General features: G+C 32.3%; 1 pseudogene; it reads left to right on the forward strand.

Annotated features, from left to right (window-relative positions):
• LOC149577839 (GDSL esterase/lipase At5g03810-like) overlaps positions 1-19,768 on the forward strand; it is a 36,205-nt pseudogene extending 16,437 nt beyond the window's left edge.
• Positions 19,769-21,030: the final 1,262 nt, after the last annotated feature.

Consider the following 21,030-nt stretch of genomic DNA (forward strand, 5'->3'; position numbering starts at 1 on the left):
AAGCAAAAAAGAAAAAAAAACGAAAGACCTGAGCAAGACCTTATGCTCTAATTGCCCCATTCGCAGCATACCATGATATGGAAGATCGTGGCAACCTTGAGGAGGGAACAAGGAGATTGCTTGGAAAAGATACTTCAAGACCCAAAAGGGAAGATCCCAAATCAAAAGAAAGTGAAAATCCAAAAGAGAGCCATTTGCCAACGAGATGGGTAGGACGAGGTACTAAGGGACCAAGATCAGACATGAGGAAAGCTATATCCTGCAAGGACCTATCAGAGAGCACCTAAGCTGGTGGATTTGGATGAGTGATGCATCTGGCAAGCTGAACTAAGAAAGATAACACTTTGGTGACAGGAAATCTAGCTAAAGGATGCATTGGAATATCTAACCAAAATTTGGGCGATGTGTACAAGATGCTGATCAAGGATGAACTGACACAAAAGCTAGATAGATACAATGGTACTAAGCTAAAGAGGATGTACAAGCTGACAGACCAAAATATTTACAAGCTGAAGCTGACCAAGATATGGTACAAGCTAACGAACCAATGATAGGTATGATATAGATGGATAAAAAGCTCAGGATGAGAGGATAGCGGGATGGCTCAAGTTGGTGCAAGAGACAGAAGCTAAAGAGTGGGGTGATAGCGAAAGATATGGATTTGGCAAGATGCATCCAATGATGATGAGAGATTTTGTGACCAAGGATAGCTAGAGGAGCAGGATGAGATGGCTGGATAGGATGGTAGATAGCTAGGATTATGATGGATATAAAGAGATGACATTAGGTTTGCATGAGGATAGCCTAGAGCTAGATACCAATGACAAGGGAGGATGGACAAGACAAGATCTCCAAGGAATATAGTGCCCCCAATTAGAAGATAACATGCGGAAGGAGGTCTTATGATGGATGTGATAGGATTGAAGCTAGGATGGAAAAAGCTGAAGGGGCTAGGGAGATGGATGATAGCTGAGATGATTGGCTGAAGCTACATAAGATTAGTGGATGGTGTGAGATGGAAGCTGGAGGATGGAGGATAGGTGGATAGATTGGAAGATGGAGTTGGATGTCAAGAGATGACCAAAAGCATGAGGGTGATAAGCTAAGCTAGGGATGGCGAGATTACGCATGACACTTGTTTGCCAAGTTTTCATCATGGTACTTGTCCAAGGCGCTTGAATTGCCAAGTTTTCACCAGTGGACGCTTTATTTTTCTTTACCTTTTTTTGACTTTTTGACTTTGGACTTAGCTAGAATGATTTTGGCTTTCTTCAGCTATTTTGGCTTTTTTGGGATTTTTCACTAGCTGTTGGAATGTTCAATTTTGTTGCTAGTTGTTGGTACACTGGATGTGTGATTTATGCAATAGATTGGATTAGATGGGATTGATGGTAAGAGATGGAGGGATGAAAAGGTTGGAAAGGAGCATGAGATGGGGATGCTTGCAAGAGCAACATTGGCACATGTTGGGACGGGTGTGAAAAGAGCATATGGGGGATAGATGGTAGATGCAAGCGTGATGGAGGATTTGTGGAAGCGTGCTTGGGGATATAGGCACCCAAGATGGAGTTAGGAGATGGGGGACATGAGTCACTAGATGGGGGATTAGCAATGGTGGATGCCATTATGCATTGGGTTTCAACTTTTTTCTTGGGGATCCACATGGTTTTGAATTTTCTTTTCATAGGCTGTTGCATTGTTTTGCATTCTTTGATTGGATTTTGCCTTTTTGGAGTATGTCTTTTAGAATAGACATATGATTGCCTAGGATGTGGATTTTTAGCTTTATGCATTTTGAAGTTGGCATTCACATTGTTGTGGTAAGCTTTGGGAAGATGGTTAGGAGAAGCTTTGTGAGATGGAGAGGATATGAAAGAGCATGTAGGGGGATGATGATGGATGATGTGCCCTGATATGTGCCTTTGTTGATCTTGCATAGAAATGGATGGAATAGGATTTTTATGATGGATGATAAGAGGATGGAGGATGGTAGATTTTGGGACATAGGGACCCAAAATGGATTTAGCAAATGAAGGGGGGATATGGTAGGTTGTTTTGGGTTGCAAAGATGGTGGAGGGGGGATGACATAAGATTTCTTGAAGGAGTGATGGGAGGCTGGCATGGTGGGCTTGGAGATAGGCTTGGTTTGGGGGTGTGGTATACCAACACCTTTAGATGGTGAGCCTTTGGATAGATATCCAAGACCATGAAATCCTAGATTTTTTTGTGCAATAATAGGCTCTCTGATTCCTTGCTCTTGTGGTCCTAAACCTTGACCTTGATAATGCCATCGATTGAGCATTTGAACAAGCTGAGGAAACTTTTTGCTTGCAGAAAATGGTAGAAGTGATTTATTAGGTGTATTGCAATAGGGAGATACTGTTCTTAATTCTTCTGCTGAGAGAGGGCCACCGTGGATGAATGTAAGTGAACCAAGAGGGTAGATTATAGATGGTGGAATAGCTTGGATAGGTGGTAAGATGGAAGCATGGAGCGGGGGAGATGGAAGGATAGGATCTTGATGTAGCTGGTGGGATGACAAGATATCTTGTAGTGGAGGAGATATGGCTTGAGGTTTTGGAGATGGAGGAGATGGTGATTACACTATGGATGGAAGACATGGTACGATGATATCTTCATTTATGCTTTGGGGGATGTCAACATGCTTTTGGGCAGGATCTTGATAGGATTGGTTTGGAGTGGATGGTGCGATAGGAGGTGAAGGGATGGATTCTTCAAAGGCAACGGATGGATAGATGGGAGATTCAGTAGTGGAGATGGGTGAGTAGAAGATGGATGCATAAGGGTCATTACGAGAGATTTGGGAAATGCTTGGAGGCGATGTGGATAGGATTTGGAGGGATTTGACAGGTGGTGGGATTTTGATGCTTGTGGGAAGTGGAAGGATTTTAAGCAATTTGATGGATGGTATGGGGATGATAGCTATGGGAGATGGAGGTGATATTATAGATGGGGAAGCTTCATCACTGACTACTTCACATGGTTGGATTAGATGACATGGATTATTGACTGTTGGAGGCAACTTTTCTTGTATTTCCTCTAGGAGATTCCTTGGAGACTCGTGTGTCGAAGGTGCAGGTGGATTGACAGGAATAGCTAGTGTGATGGGGGTGGAATATTGGAAGCTTGGTTGATGGGGTGATGGAGGGGAAGCTGGAATATAAGATGGCATGACTAGATAGTTTGGAATAACTCTTGGATTTTGGGGGATGCTTGGGGGAATGTTTCTAAGGCTTTCAATATACCCGTCATAGTCAACAAGATTTTCATCATCATTGGAATAGGAGGTGGCAGGAGCAAGGACAATGCGACCAAACACATCATGATAGGATTGGTACTTCATGCTTTGATGATGAGTTTGATGGGGATGGGGTCTTGTGTATGGATGAACACGGAAGCTCATGGTTGGATTTGGATTAAGCACAGATTTTGGATTGGCTGATGAAAGATTTCCTAGGGAGAGTCAAAGCTGCATGACAGACCTAAGGAGGATTGGCTGGAGATTTTTGGCTTTCCTGTGGATGGAAGTCTTCAAGGGCATGTTGTCAAAAGGTGAGAGGTTTGCTTTCCTATGCACTGGATTTGGTGGTGGCTGTGTCAACTTGAGGATAGACTAATGATCCTATGGGCATGACACGAGATTGACCACTTGTGGATCCCAACCTTTAGCTCAAGGTGATGAGGGATGCAAGTGACAAAGCTAGATTACCCTAGACAATGCTCTGTCAGAGGGATAACCTTGGTGAGATTGGTTGATTGGTAGGATAGATTTATTGGATAGCAAATTTTGGCAAAGTGACAACAACTCTTTAAAGGCTTGGGTGATTTTGGATTGGGTTGCTAGCTGACTGGGGGGATGATTTGGATGGACTTTGGATTTGGGATTGTTCTAAGGCAAAGAACTAGATAGATTCAGTTGCATCGTGGGAGCTTGGATGATTTTTTGATAAGGCAGTGACTACGCTAAGTATGCCTTGAGTTGGGAGATTTCTGCTTTTCTGGGATTTCGAACAAAATTGGCAAACATTCATTCAAAAGCTATGAACAAACAAGCAGACAAAAGTTTTGAGCAAGCACGTCAAACACACCAACATCTTAGGAAGCTTTCTACAAGGATGAAATTTGGTTTAGCTAGGGAGTCCTCGATATACACAAGGTACATGAGGCCCAAGTCCGTAGATGAAACCAAAAAGATGTCACACAGTCGAGAGGAGCGGTAACCCACTTCTCCTCTTTCACTTCTCAAGGGTATAAAGTTCCTTGAGGCTTAGCCCGAGTGACAAGAATCTTGATTCCAAGAGAGGTGTCTTTCGATTCACCTCCCAATTTTTATACTCTGCCGGAATGCTGGAGTTGAGGTTGTCCCAAGGGGTGATGAAATCCCCAAGTAGGCCTCCTAAAAAGTGTAAAACAAGACCACATACATGATCTTGGGCTTTAAAAGACACACGTTTTTTCCAATTGATGATTTAGATTTTGTAAGCTATGATTGAAGACACTTGTGATTATGGTATACAATGTTCATTCCAATTTGACAGCGGCATTAGCATAATGAAAGTCGAGAGATCGTCAACATAAGAAATGTGAGCGTCATTGAAAATGTGTCAAAACCATGCAATGTTCATTGATTTTTAGGCATTCAAGATTGAGTGTGAGTTTATTTTAAGCCCAAAACAAAGGTCTATGAGATTCGATTTCAAGCGCGCGCCTGGAGGCCCTCGATGTCAAGATTTGTCCAATTTTTAGTGCCCAAACTTGAAGTGTGATCGATTTAATCTAGATTTTTGGTCATTTAAAATTTTTGATAAAGTTAAAGAAAAAGTTCAAAGACCAAGTGAGTGAGTTAGATTGTCGAACATTTAACACCTTTTTCAAGTAGACCCATCCCTATGAATGCCGCTGAGATTGCAACCAATGGTTAAATTGATGGGTGATTAGAAAAGAGGTGAGTCCAAGGAACTACTCAAATTCATTTTTTCAAATTTGTATTTAACTTAACAAAGTCTCTTAAAAATCCAAAAATCAAACTTTGCCTAAATTGCATGCGGAAAAGAGATTTGTTTTGTTCAATTTTAGAAGCTCCAAATGAAGTGTTTGATATTGCAATGGTTAATTGATCCTTGGCATTCAATATTGGATTTGTTGTTTTAATCATGCATTCATAAAAAAACAAACTTTGATTTTAATCCATGGCACTCAAGAGTGATTTTAGCAACATGCATTCAAAGACAAGTGATTAAGCATTCAAGTTTTTTCCTTTGAGCATTCAAGATTGAGATTTTGTGTGTTGTTTTAAGAACTTTGAAGTGCTTTGTTTTAACCTTAGATCATTCAAGATTTTTTTTTTTTTGGACTCAAAAGTGAAAATGACTCTTTGGACTTTGCTTTTCATTCAAGATTTTGTGTTCTAGTTTGCATGTTTTAAGCCCAAAAATGATATTCCTAGATTGTTTTGATGCATGAAAAACCTAAGAAACATTCAAGATTTTGCAACAAGACATTTGTTTGGAACAAATAACAAAGCTTTTTAGGACAATTTTGGCAACCATTTAGGACCCTTAGTTTTCATGAGATTTTTAAAAGAACTTTAGCATATTTGCAAATGAGGTTCATTTTATCCTTGATTGATGCTTTGAGTTTGATTTAGATTTTAGTGTGCACTTAGTGTTGATTTTGAACCTTTTGAAATGGAAACTTGAAGTTCTTTTTAAATTCCCAAAAATGAAGTGTTCCTAACTTTGCATGAATGCATCTAAAACCTTGATGTTGCAAGGATGCAAATGATTAGATTGGTTTAGTTTCACTTGTTAAAAGATTTTTTCTTTTTTGCAAATTTTTAATTTTTTAATGGATTTAAGTATGATTTGGGGGTTTATTTTAAGCACTAAAAAGAAGTGTGTATGATTTTGCTTCCTTAAAAAAAAAATGGCCAAGATCTCCCACAAGAAGAAGAAGAAGAAGTAGATGGAATAAGAAGAATATAGACAAGAAGAGGAAGAAGAATTCCAAGTGCTTTGTCCACCTATAAGCTTGAAAAATCTGCAAATACTATGAGATAGACTATGAGTTCCTTTGTCTTCTTAATGCTCATGTGGACATACAAAACCAATTTATACAATCCTACCAATCACAAAAACAAGAAAAATTAGCCAAAATCAGCAAATGACATACAAAACTTGACTAAAAAAACTAATGAAGATGACCCATGCGAGGTCCCACCGGGCGTGCCAAAATGTATATGAGCAATGTTAGTATGCTAATAGAAACCAAATTTAAATAAAGCTTCTACAAACTAAACAAAATTCATAAACTTCAAGATAGACTAAGATGAACTCTCAATTGAGAATATGAGCCATTAATGGACTCTCTCAATGAGAAGCTCTCTTGTTGAGAGGCTTTGTCTAAATAGATAGGATGTATGCTCAAGCTTATGCTTCAAAAAGGGCTTCAAATGGAGTTGGAATTTGGATGTGAGTGTATGGTTTTGATATAAAATGGATTCTCAAAATGGCATTATGATTTTACTTCATGGATTGTGTTATTTTGCAAAGGGGAAGGATCCAATTTATAGGCAAGAGGCTTGAGGGTTTGAGGGCTAAGATGCAAGGATGGGAAAAAGCTTATGGAGGGCTCAGATTGCATGAGAGGAGAGCACATGGATTGTGCTTCCTTATAGCCAATCAAGGAGTGACACATGTCACATGGTGAGAGGATGGAAGAAAGGGGAAGGATGAGTCAACAAAGGAGGCTCAAGGGATAAAATCTTCATAAAGACCCTCATAATGACTTGTAAGAGCAATAAAAGGGCTTGTAAGAGTCATTTATGACCTAGTGGACTTCATAAAGTTTTATGGTTGAGATATTTTGAGGGTGATGAGAGCAATTTCGACTTGGACTTGATTAGGAAGGTTTTAAGCTTGTTTAGGCTTGTGCAAATGATTAGAGGATGGATTAGGATGGTTTAGGATTAGCTTAGGGATAGGCAAGTGGATGGCAATTAATGAGGGTGGGTGAAGGAGGAGATATTTGTTAACTTTGGCTTGGGTTAGTAAGTTTTAACCCATGTTTAAGGAATGTGACAAGGTTAGGAGGGGATTAGGATTAGGTTTAAAGACATCTTCTAGAAGAGTCTAGATTTTGGATGAGGATAAAGACTTTCTAGAATAGTCTAGAATTTTCTAGGATGAGGATAAATTAGATTTTTAGGAAATAAATAAAGTTTTATTTATTTCAAGGGTTTGGGTTGAGGAGATATTTATTAAAACTTTTTTAATAAACATGGGGATTAATATTTAATTTTAATTAAATATTTTGAGTTGGGGTTAGGGGTAGGAAATGATGAGATTAGCCTTTAATCGAAATTAAAGAAGGATTAGAAGATTTTGGAAGAGGTTATTGGTCATAAGGAAATTGGCCAAGTTTTGGGCAAAAAATAAATTTTTTATTTATTTTAGGATTTTTGGTCAATTTATTAATTAAATAATTAATAAATAAGGAAATAATGTTTAAATAAGATTTAAACATTTTAGGGAGGGATTCCTTAATTAAATATTTTTAATTAAGATAAAGGGATTTAATGGCATAAAAATTAATTAATTAATTAATTAAATAATTAATTAATAAATGATGATGTCATCAGAGATTTTTTCAGAAAATAAAAATACTTTATTTTCTAAAGGTTTTTTAGGTGTCTACAATATTTAGTCAAGAAGTCATTATTTTGTATTTTTTAAATGCTATTTATCATCATTTTTCATATTAAAAGATCAATGAGAATTATTATTTTATATTTGTGATAATTTCTAAAAAATTGAAAGCGATGCTAAATTTTGTTAGATATTAGAATTGATATGTTATCTCTTATCTTATCATTGAAATATTGTTTTAATTATTATTTTATATTTGTGATATTTCTTAGTGCTCCTTACTTTGAGTGCTCCTATCTTTAAGGACAATTTCTAAAATGATCACTACCTATATTTAGTCAACTAGTCATTATTTTGTATTTTTTTAATGTCAATTTATCATCATTTTTCATATTAAAAGATCAATGAGAATTATTATTTTATATTTGTGATAATTTTCAAAAATTTGAAAGCAATGCTAAATTTTGTTAGATATTAGAATTGATATGTTATTTCTTATCTTATCATTGAATTATTGTTTTAATTATTATTTTATATTTGTAATAATTTCTAAAAATTTGAAAGCGATGCTAAATTTTATTAGATATTAGAATTGATATGTTATCTCTTATCTTATCGTTGAATTATTATTTTAATTATTATTTGTTTGTTCTTAAATTGGCATATATCATGTTTTTGTTTGAAAGTTAGATGTGAGATTTTGAATTTATAATTTTTGTTGATTGTTAGTCTAGAGGTTATCCAATATCAAAATCAATCATTTTTAATTTCACCAATTGTCTATCCTTCAATTTTGTCTGAATAAGATAAATTTAGAATGATGTGTATAAATAGAAGTACAATAATTTTTCTATTTATAATAACTCACAATTATGATAATAATTATAGAAGTTTCTTACATGTTAAGGTTAGCATCATTACTTTTCATTTTCAATAGATAAAACTAATGAACTTGATTATAAAATTAAAATGATAAGGTTATTCCATAGGTTTGGTTATGATTAAATTTTTAGGATTATGGTTGAAAAATATTACTTCAGTCTTATATTCTTGTATCAATCACAATTCAAAAAACTTAATCATACATATGAAACAATCTTGCCATTTTAATTTTCCATCACTAAATTTTTTACATTATGATTAAATTTAAATGAATTATTAGAATTTTTATTTATAATTTAAAATAGTAATATTCTTGATGATTATTTAAAATATTCTAACTTTTTAAATGTACGATAAATAATTTTGTATAATTTATATTACTAATATATCTTTGATTAAGCAAGCCCGAATTTATACTAAGAGGGGGATGCTTACATCTAAAGCGAAACGCCCATGCAATAGTAGTTGCATGTATAAACGATGTCGACATTATTAGCAGTTAAATGCATCACTTTAGCAAACTAGCTTTATTGTAGCAATTCAGCTTTAACAAATTAGCAGAGCTAGTAAATATGAAACTAACTGGGCGATATGTATATGTCTTGAAAATGAAACACTACATTATAGTGTAGCTTTCAACATGGTGAGTAGTATTTCATAATAATAATAATAACAACAACATCGATTACTTACACTGGTGGGAAATATTCTAGTTAAGTGCAAGGAGGTGAATAAGTTTTTTTGAGGGAATAGTTAATCTTTCTGCGGATGTAAAGACTCCTGATTAGTTTTAGTTTTATATGACGTTTCGCCTGCTTGTAAGGAAGCACATTGTGGCATAAAAATTGCCGTTGGTAGGACTTTCTTGTCTGTACTGAAATCATCCTAGAAATTGGCCCAATCAAATATATTCTATTTCTGATGTAACCTTTAGCAGATCTAGACATCATAATCCGCATGCCGAGATAGCTATGTCATTATAAAAAATATACAGATTTAAATAAAATGGAGTGGAGAGTTTTGAAAAGTTGTGTATTTAACTTCTATATTTAATAATAATAATAATAATTTGGACTATCTATCCAAAATAAGGGTTTCCAATGAGGTTTTTTTCATGATGATAAGGTCGGTATTTCTAATTTAGATACATATTATTGTTATCACTATTCAAAAAGAGACACAATGCGTCATAGTTCCTACCTAACGCATAATGCTTGTAGAGGTGTAGATGAGTGAGAATAAGGTTAAATAGCTCTAAATTAACATTGTGAATGCATTAATTTTTTCCTAGAAATGTACCTATGATCTGATAGGATGGCTCATATTTTGTTATTAAATTCTCATCCTAGAAATGCACTTGTGATCTGATAGGATGGCTCATATTTTGTTGTTAAGTTCTTGTGTTATATTATTATATCTTTGGTCATTTAAGCCCAAGAATAAGAAGCCAAAGTCCCCAACATGGCACTAAGTACTTAATATCATACTATGATCAATACATATGCTTTAGACAAATTTGCACCTTCTACATTGACAACTTAAAATATGTGCAATGAGGAAAGATATCCATACCAATATTTGAATTATAGAACTTGAGGAAGTGATGAAGCATTTGGAGTATCACATTATATGTTTAAGCATACCATGGATGCTACTAGAAAACCATTAGTAGTTGGAAAAACTTCCCCAACTATGTATTATTCTCATCTTGATTATCAAATGAAATGCACACTATTTTTAATCATTAGCACTAGACAAAAACTAGGATAGAGATATAGATAGAGATAAATAGCAGTATAGAACAATAACAACATAAACCTATATGCAAAGGAAAAAAGGATAAATAATATAGAGGAGGAAAAGAAAGAGAGAGAAAATAGTAAGATATAGTGATATCAACATAATATAGAGAGAAAATAGGATAAATGATATAGTTTATAAATTGTAACACTTATCAATTATACATATTACAAACACTATTATAAAATATAATTAAAAAATAACATTTTTAAATTAATTTTTATAAAAGTAAAACAATAGTAATAATTTAACTACTTTTATTAAAAAAGAAAACTTTAAAAAAATTAGAAATTCAAATATAAAGATAAATTATGCATTTCATGAAGTTTTAGAAACAAGTCATATCAAATAGTCAAAAATAAAAATCAATGTAAAACTAATAATAAATAAATTTAAAATAAGAGATTAAAAATATTTAACCCTATATTTAAACTTGCTAAGAAAAATAGATTGTGATAATTAATACTGATTAGACATGTGTGAGGTGGAAGATAAAATAATTGAAAGAAATTTTTTTATCAACTTGTCATAAATGTGGAAAAGATAAAGTTGTAATTAATGCAAGATGAAGTTGTTAGAAATTATTTGTATTTTTGTTGAAGAAAATTAATTTTCTCCCCCACCAAAAATAGTATGGACCAATAGAATGAATGAAAAATGTGATTTATAAAATAATGAAAAATTAGAAAAAGATATAAACATTTGAAATTTCATATAATCTTTTAAATTTTTTGATTTGATTGGTCAGTGTTAATGTCAAATTAGCACTGGCATGAATGCATAACTATTGAACTAAAAAAGAGAGAGCTGTGTTTTGGTTTGTATATATGGGTGTGATGGAATGATGTGTCCTTGTATTACTATATAATATTTCATGGCACAATGATAGCACAAAGGAAAATAGCATTTAATTATAGTTATATTAAAATAATTGAATAAATCTATATATAAAAATTTAGACTAATTAGTTTCAATACTATGAATTATTTATGGAATGTTTAATTCAATTTTAATATTTCAAAATATTTTAAAAGACTATTTCAAAGTTGCAAATCTGATTGAATGAATAGTTTTGTAACAAGATTGAAATTTATTGCTTTACCACCCTCTCACTTAATTTCTAAACAATATTATGAGGATTTCTTATGCTAGTTTTGTAGATCCAATTTTAGCAACTTTTATAACTTTGATCCTTAGTTCTCTTTGTCTACCTAATATTGAAGTCTTGGAAATACTAAAAAATATTCTTCTTTTTTCAAGGGGTCACAAGACTTTTGTTTGGATCACTAGGTTCATTTGTTATACATTAATCACTTATAATGATTATCTTTATGACTCTAATAAGGTTCAACAAATAATAAGAAGGAATACAACTAGGATGAATTATAAAAGAGTATAAGATCATATACTTCTATCTATTAATCTAAGAATTACTCTTTTTGTTAGTTTTGATAGCTTCCTTGTTTTCTCTATATTGGGCAATCATGCATTTAACCCACACGACCATAAAAATTGTTGATTATTTCAAACAAAATAAGGTGAAGATAATTATTAAATTACTATTATAGTTACATAAAAGAGCTTGAAATAAATCAAAAAAAATATTCAAGAAGTCTATAAAAAACACTAAAAGCTTATTTTGAAGCCTAAAATGAAATAATTTGATCTTGAAAAAGAATTGAGACATGCTTTAATAGAGAATTTTGTAGCATTTGGCCCAACTCTTCAAAATGTTCTCAAGAATATTTTTTGGGACAATTGGATTGTGGTTACAAATTCACAACCTAAGGAAGTCTCTATATCATTTTTTAAATGGTGAAAATAAATATGAGTTTCATAAGCCATTATCTTCAAAGTTGTTCCCTTTTTCCCAATAAAGCTTCTAAAATTCATATGCTATAACCTATGAGTTACCTAAAAGTGCTTATTATTCCCATTATACCAAATACAGATTTTATTTAACTCAATCATATTGTTTATAAGAAATTGAGCCAAATTTCCCTTCTTGTATTCATTTTTTTTGTTGCATCTAATTCAATTCTCTTTCACTACCTTATTATGATACTCATACTCAGATTAATATAAATAAAAATATTAAACACATTGAGCCAATTTTAAAAAATGATAAGATAATATTCCCTTATTAACTATAAAATAAATCCCTAACTAGTGTTATTATAATAACATCTAGCCCATAGGAAAGAGCCTACAACACATGGGTAAATTTTTAGTCTCTCATTAGTGAGGTCTTGGGTTTGAATCTACTTGAAATTAACACAATGATAATTACTCTTAACAATAATAATCTAGGCTTCAACCAATTACCTATACAAACAAATAGCATCTAGTCCATGTCTTAATTTTGTTGTAACAAACATCAAGGATGGAAGAAAATATAAACATTCATTATTGGGACCTAGGTGAACTCGATTACAGTAAGTGTGGCTAGGTGGAAGAAAATATACCATTGATATATATCAAATTATGATAAAATGTATTCTTAAAATATGTAGTTTAATACTAGTTTTTTTTTCAATGGTCACATTTCAAAAGGAACCCAAAAATTGTGATGTTGGGTGTGTCTTGAGGATTTTGGCTTTAAATAGGTAAAATGTATTTGATATTTTTAAATATTTAATTTTTCAATAAAGTGGGTTTAAAATATTTAATATTTGATTAAAATTGATAATTTAATTTTTTCATAGTTGAACAAGGAACTTTGAAATACATAGGCTAAGCTTAGGACTATATTTGAAATATTCAATAATTGAAAATCATAATAGTGGGTTCTAAGCCATAAGAGAGAATGTCCACTTGGAAATCTAAGATCAAATTTATGTTATAATGTTGTGGGGTGGATCAAAAATTTGAACTAAAACCTCAAGTTTTATGTGCCATGTCCCTCTTGGAACAAACTTTATCAAAAATGATGAGAATTAGATAATTGCTAGGGGTAAAACTCTAAAAGGGAATAGGATATTATTGTCTAAGGTATTTAATTCCAAGCATGTTATAGGATTTATGATCAAATATGTAGAAAGAAAAAAAATCTCATAGGGTATTGAATAGATGATGAGATTGGGATCAAGGAACTAAAACATAAGGTTCAAAGTTCATGTTGGAATGTAGGGCCCACTAAGAAAGAGTGTTGAATTTTCAAGTGTTTGTTTGTAAAAGGGAAAGTAATAAGAAAAAAATGATATTTGTAAAATAATACTCTAGGCTATGTTTGGAGCCTAGGATCTAAATGGGATGTGAGAAAAATACCTCAAGAAAGGGCCGAAAGTTAGAGTATGGATGGAAAAATAGACTTTAGGCCTTACATTCCATTAGTAAACTAAAGACATATTTTAATCTTGTCATTCATGTTGAGTTTTATTTTTAAAATCCTTTTATAGTTTGTAGAATCAAAGAAAATTTGGGTATTTCAAATAGAGCCCAAGGTTCACACATAGAGAACCAACATCCCTTCTTACATTCCTCCTTCCAAGACTTCTTGTCATTTGAAATGAGATAGTTTAATATAAACATAGTGGATGAAACCTCTCAATTGGAGTTTCTTTTCTTGTTAAATTTCTCAATGGCAAAGTAAGAAAATACTCCTCTCTTGTTGATCCTCTATCCTTCTTGAAAATGCAGATTAATTTCTCTAGGTTAATGATTCAAATTTTAAATCAAGTCTCTTCTTCTTTTCCCACCCCCCAAAACTATAATTCTTTACTTGAAGACTACCATAGATTTTTAAGGAACAAATACAGAATAATGTGTAACATAACTCTTTCTTATTTAATTACATATGAATTAAATCCTTGCACTAAAATAATCCAAGGTATAAAAAGATGAAATACTAAATTTTGACAATTTATATGAATTATATTAAAATTTATTAAAAGTATAATATGTATTTATTAAATAATAAACACTACTAGTAGCTCAAGCCTGTATTATTTATCTAGTCTTTGTACTAAATTAATGTACTTCTAGTTAGATATCTAGATTATTTTTTGAATTATCTTTACTACCTCCTTTATTGTGATACATATGAAATAGTTTTGTATTGTATTATACTATCATGTTCTAAAATAATATATTTATTAGCTCAAAATTTCTACACTTATTTGAACATTTTTTTTTTCCCTATCTAACCAATTTGTAGAAGAACCTCAAATTATTTTAACCTCCAATAGCTTATTAGGAGAAAGGTAGGTGTAGTACTAGTTCTTTTGTAGAGGGTTATTGATAGATATTAGATGTATATATCAATTCTCAATAATAAACAATCACAAATTATAAGGAAAGAAGACTGTAGACAGAAGAATTGTGTTAGATGGATGTTCTTTGTATGATATGATATGGGTAAGAAAGTATGATCTTAAATGTTGATTTATTTAAAGTCTCATAATAATTAAGCATTATTCTTAATTTGAATGTTTATCATGTTTTATTTCAAATTAGTGATAAGTGGTAAATATTTTATATCATATTGTCAATAATATAATATAAATTTTTCTTGTAACTCCTTGTGATCTAAGAAATGTACCCAATAAATGAACCTTAAAACATTACTTCAAATATACAATTTTATTTAAACTTTAGTTAAAGTCAATGGAATTGAGATGCCATAGAAGAGCTCCCCTACAACAAATAAATCCTCCAAATCAATAGCACACATCTTTTTCCACTTAGGACCTTTGATTCCCATCTTAAGAAAATGCATACAAATACCAAAGGATTTTCACCTCAATTTCTTTCTTTGCACTAGTAGGCATGGGAAACGCTTTGGTTGACACTAGAAATACATTTTTTTAAAGAATTTTTTAAATTTTGTTATTGTTAAAATGAGGCCTTGCATGACTTATCATGCTTATAGTAAAAACTAAAGAAAAATAAAAATACTAGGGATTCCAATTTATAATGCAATGCCACTTCCACAAATTAATTTAATCCAATGATCTTTCAATTATTAGAGGACTTGTGTAAAATATCAATTTTTGTGAGTCTTTGGATGCATTTTCCAATGCAGACATTTTAGTTATGGGTACACATATATTTGGACCATTTCAAAATTTTCATTAAAAAAATACATAAAAATCTATAAGAATATAAACAAAATGATTGAAAATTAAATTAAATTTGTGAACAATTATAGATGCCTAACTAAAAAAATTAATAGCATATATATATATATATAACAAAGAAAAATCAAATATAGATATTCTTTTTGAGTTGGTCTAATTGAAAGCATATTCACAATTAATCAACCAATCTAGATTTCAAACAACTTTTTGCATAAATTTCTCAATCTCTTTCTAACTCATGCTAATTTTCAATAGTTTTTATGATTTCACCAAAATTATTGGTGTGATTATTTTCTAGGTTTACAAAACAAGACATGACTATAATTTGTGAGGCAAGGTTGTCTCAAAGGAACTCTAATTTAGATGAAAAAGAATCTTGACCAAATATCTTGAAAAAGAGTATGGAAGAAAAATTATAACCCTGAACTTGGGTAAGTGCAAGAAGTTGGGTCTCACTTTTGGACAAAAAGTGGAAGTGTTTTCCTTATTTTTAAAATTTCTCGTGAATTGATGTCAAAACTTGAGGCATTTAGACATTGAATATAAAAAAAATTTAAAAATAAAAATTATAGTTCTTGGAATCTACTTTTTGAATATGTAGCCTATTTGTGTACCCATATGGTAGTTTTTTTTGGTATGGATCTTTAAAATCCACTTTTTCAAAATGCCTATTTCAGGACCATACCACACTTGTGTATGTACACCATAATTTGACACAAATAAATAATTTTTTGTAAATCCTTTCAATGGAAGTTACCTAACACACCAAAGATTGATGATAATAATTTTCCTTAGTTTTTAATTGAATAATTTTATTATTATTAATTTTTAATTTTCTATAAATGTAAATTTTAAAACCTTTTATGTATGGACACCATAATTTCATCAAAATTCCACTTCTTTCAAAAATTCTTTTTTGCATGTAGGTTGATGACATAGATTAATCTAAAAAATAACATAAAATAAAAAAGTTATTAAAGTTTTAGTGAACCTCACTAGTTTACATTTAGGTATAACCTTTGATTAAAAAATAATGTAAAAATAGTAAATAAAATCATAACACTATAAAGTTTATATTTATGAAATCAAAAAAGTGAGAGCTCTAATGAGTTTTTGTTTTGTAAAAAAAATTTGATCGGGAAGACCCTCTAAAAGTTATGGCAAGGTGTGAACTTGTCAGTTCAATGCCTTAGCCAAAACTTGAGAGGTCAAGTCATAGGCTTGGTCTCACCAAGCCTATACCGAACCATAATCTGAGGCATGAGAAAAAAAATCCCGTCCCATGTTGTAAGATACGGGCACCCATTATTTAAAATTCAAAAACTAGGTGTCTGTTTTGAAAAAAGTTAAATTGGTAAAAAAAATGAATATTTAAAAAACCAGCACCTAATTTTTGAAAATCATGTACCCATTTTTAATATTTTTTAAATGGGTACCCATTTTTAAAAAATTAATTTTATTTTATTTTTTTAAAAATGTACCTGCTTTTTGAAAATAAAAAAAGTGCACCAAATTTTTAAAAATACGGGTGCCCATTTTTTGAATTTCAGATTGGGCACCCAAGCCTAATACGGGTACCTATTCTTTAAAAAATGGGTGGCCATTTTTGAAAGATCATGATCTCAATCTATGGACTTTCGTAGAATTGAGACCCAACTTCTTGCTTCTACCTACTTATACAATTGCAAAAATATAATGAATAATAATAAAATGGTCAGGTTTCTAATGGATGATAATTAGAAATCACTCATTAATAAAAAATGCGGGACCTGATAATGGAGAAAACCATAACACAGGTAGTGAAAAAATAATTGTACCGTTAGTGGATGTGCATAAGGGTATTCTCTATCGAATACAAGCAAATCTATATCCACATCAAAAGGAATATACATCTTAGGGGATTTAGTTATGTGTAACTCTAAGGGTAGTTATAAAACTTGCATTTGGATAAGGACTTTGAAGTTTGTACCTAATCTACTGTTCGAGTCCTTAGAAACTTGATATTATTCTATATTTTATGAGTTAGATTACTCGGCATAGAGTGAGAGTTTCATTGGGAAAACTCAAGTTCCTTGCAAGAATTTTCTAGTACCAAATCTAAAAATATTTCTCCTCTTTGACATTTATATGCTACTCTTAAATTTCTAGTGATTCTACTTGTGTTCACAAGATCTCAGATCCAAGGAATAATAAAAAGGGTTATAGCCCACAAAACTTCCCATTGAACGTCGTATTGTGGAAACCCTTGCAGTTATCAGTGACATTATGGATTGAGATCATATGATTAAGGAGTGCATTAAATTAAAAAAAGATAGTTGTTTGTAGAATTGTGTGACCATTATTGTGCTTATATTCCTTGAATGTATAAAACTTCAAGTACCAAAGAATAATAGAAACTTTTATTTTTAACTATTTTTTTAAATAAATTTAAATTTATTCCTTACTCTTTTTTCCAACAGCCAATAACAAAGTAGCAAAATTACAATTTATAGAAAAATCTATATATTTAGATAAAAAAAAGGTTAAAAATTAATTATTCCTATACATCAAACAAATATAATAATATCCTGCCATAAATAGAAAGTAACAATTGTACATCATCACCCTCCTTTAGAGGTCAAACGAAGAAGTAACTCAACCCCATGGGAAATAAATGATAACATATATTGTATAATTCCTTTTGCAATTAAAAACTAACCTGGCTTTAAAGTCAAGGCTTAGGTTAGAAAATCATCCCACTTCCTACCGACCTAAATAAACATCAATTTTTTCTTGGTAAGAATATGGACAAAGGCGTTGTGTTGAAGTCCAGTAAAAAATGAATTAACCGAGTTTATAAAGTTTTCTGAGAGTGTACGACAGTTACCGTACTTTGCAAGGCAGTAAATGAGCATTGCAATGTAAATATTGAGGAGAAATCACTGCCATTTACGTGCTTATTATTTTTTGACAAAACGGACTTCATGTCACTTACTTATATGTCAGACGTTAGACCGTATATCACTGGAAAGAGATGGATAATTTATTGATAGCGGCAATTCTTGTATTGATTCTGCGGTAATCCCTGCTTTAATATCGTTCGGAGATTCTACAGTTGACGCAGGAAATAACAATTATTTCCTCACATTAGCAAAGAGCAACCATCCTCCCTATGGACGAGATTTCCCTGGGAAAAAGCCAACTGGTCGATTTTCCAATGGATTCATAGCGATAGATTACGTCGGTATGGCTATCTGATTCATATTTTCCTCTTCTTGTAATTCAATGACTTAAAAGTAATTTCAATTATATTTTGTTCGCATTAATTTTGTGTTGTCCTTCGTAGCATCCATGCTTGGACTGGGCTCTGCAACGGTCGCTTATTTGGACCCGGATGTTAAAGGAGTTAACATTGTTAGAGGAGTTTCATTTGCTTCTGGAGGATCTGGTTTATACCATGGCACTGCCAAACTTTATGTCAGTAATTCGCGTGTTTCATTACTATGAGAAATCATATTACTTAGAAACTGATTAAACTTAGTCCATCTGCAGAGTGTCTTAAGTTTAGAAGATCAGTTAAAGCTCTACAGACAATACAAAGAGGATTTAGCCGGCGTAGTAGGCGCTGCAAACGCCTTAAGAATTTTATCGGGCGTTGTTTATCTGATAATCATCGGGAGCAATGACTATCGGGAGCTTCGAAAGTTGGGCGTACATAGAGTGGCGGTGGCATCTCTTCCTCCGTTTGGCTGCCTGCCGTCGCAAATAACACTGTACGGTCTCGGAAAGGAGACTTGGGTTGAAAAACTTAACGAAGAGGCGATGATTTTTAATTCGGAAATGCTGAAACTATTGCAGATGTTTAATGGAACAGATGGCATAAAGATTGCCTATTTAGACATTTCCCCCCAGCTCTATGACGCTGCAAGATTCCCAGCGAAGTATGGTGAGATATGTGAACGTCATCTTTACTTTGGACTTCTTTCGTTCTAACTACATATCTTGTCATGTTCAACTCTGATCGTTCATGTAAATAGACAGATATAAAATAATGTTCAATTGTTTATATCAATAAATCCATCATTCCATAATCTATCGAATGAAAGAGAGCTGTAAAGAAATATGGATCATGAAATACGATAAGAATCTTCTTAAAATAATTAGTGAGCATTAATATATATTTTCTATTGTTGTTGAAATGGTACAGGGTTTTTAGAAGGGCGGAGAGGATGTTGTGGAACAGGGCTTCTGGAAGCGTCGATCTTGTGTATGTATTTTGGGACAGTTTCCATCCATCAGACAGAATGAACTATCTTGTCGCAAAAACACAGCTTCCCAAAGCTCTCCAGCAATTGTTATGACATCTGCTATTATCTACTATGGTTATAATTCATTTCGTACAATATTTATTCATTCAAACACTCGCACAAAGCTGTCGGATTCTGTATGAAAAATTTCCACATCTATTGATTCTTTGTTTTCAGATGCTTGCTAGAAACGTTTGTGAAATTGTCTAATCAAGTAAAAGATTCCTCATCGATCAGGATTGAAAAGTTTATTGATTCTATGTCTTCAATTCATGTTTAATCGCATACGCAGCTCACAAATTTGTAGATGGAACTTATAAAGATGATTTTTTTACTATACGTCGCCAAATTATTTACTGGTGAAGTATTTAATTATACTATTATTAGACATAACTAATGAATATTATGAGCATAACAATTCAAGACAATTGTGCAACAACAAAAGCCCCCACTTTCTTTGCAATAACCAAAAAAAAATGAACATGATCATTAAATTACTTTTTTTAGTAGATGGTAGGGAGAGCTTCCTCAAATCAAATATTGATGTCTTCATCTCAACTGGAGTGCTTTTATCCATCAACGAACTAAGTGTGATGAAACATTTCCCATGCAGGTTCTACAATTCGCCTATGAAGAACTCAAACAGAATGTTGAGATAAATGTGAGCCCTGTATTTTTAAAACAATTGCGGGTTCTCCTAAAAAAATGGGCTTTCAAGAACATGATCTGAAAATATATGAAGAATACATTCCTCTATAACCAATAAAAAAAAAACAAAAAAATGACAGAATTGTTAAAATCTACTGAAATGCAAACGATTGTAAAAATTATGAGAAATATCTAAAAATTTTAATTTAATACTCACAACCCTAAACCTAAAAATCTGCTCAGCACTTAAAAACTGCTTGGCACGTGAAGGTGTGGAGTGCTAGTTTTGCTCGGCACTTGAAGGTGTCGAGTCATAGATTGCTCAGCACTTGATGGTGCCGAGTGAAAGGTTGCTCAGCACTTGAAGGTGCTGAGTGACAAACAACAGGTGCCGAGTTAGCTCGGCACTCAAAGAAATAATACTCAACAACAATGGATGTCGAGTAAGCTCGGCTCCAAAGGAAATGCTTGCCGCTTGAAGAGCTCGGCACATAAAAATGCAGTAGGTGCCGAGTGTTCTGTTCAACTGAAAAATTATAACTTAAGAGATTCCAATGTGAATGCTTTCACCATTAAAACTAGAGAGCCAAAGCTTTAAGCTTTCAAAAAAATTACTCAAATGCAACATACAAGGGAAGAGCAATGGATTCAAGTATGCATGTTTGCCT

The sequence above is a fragment of the Cupressus sempervirens genome, chromosome 1 (assembly GCF_028749045.1).
Source record: "Cupressus sempervirens isolate cs-2001-9-10 chromosome 1, ASM2874904v1, whole genome shotgun sequence".
NCBI classification, from domain to species: domain Eukaryota; kingdom Viridiplantae; phylum Streptophyta; class Pinopsida; order Cupressales; family Cupressaceae; genus Cupressus; species Cupressus sempervirens.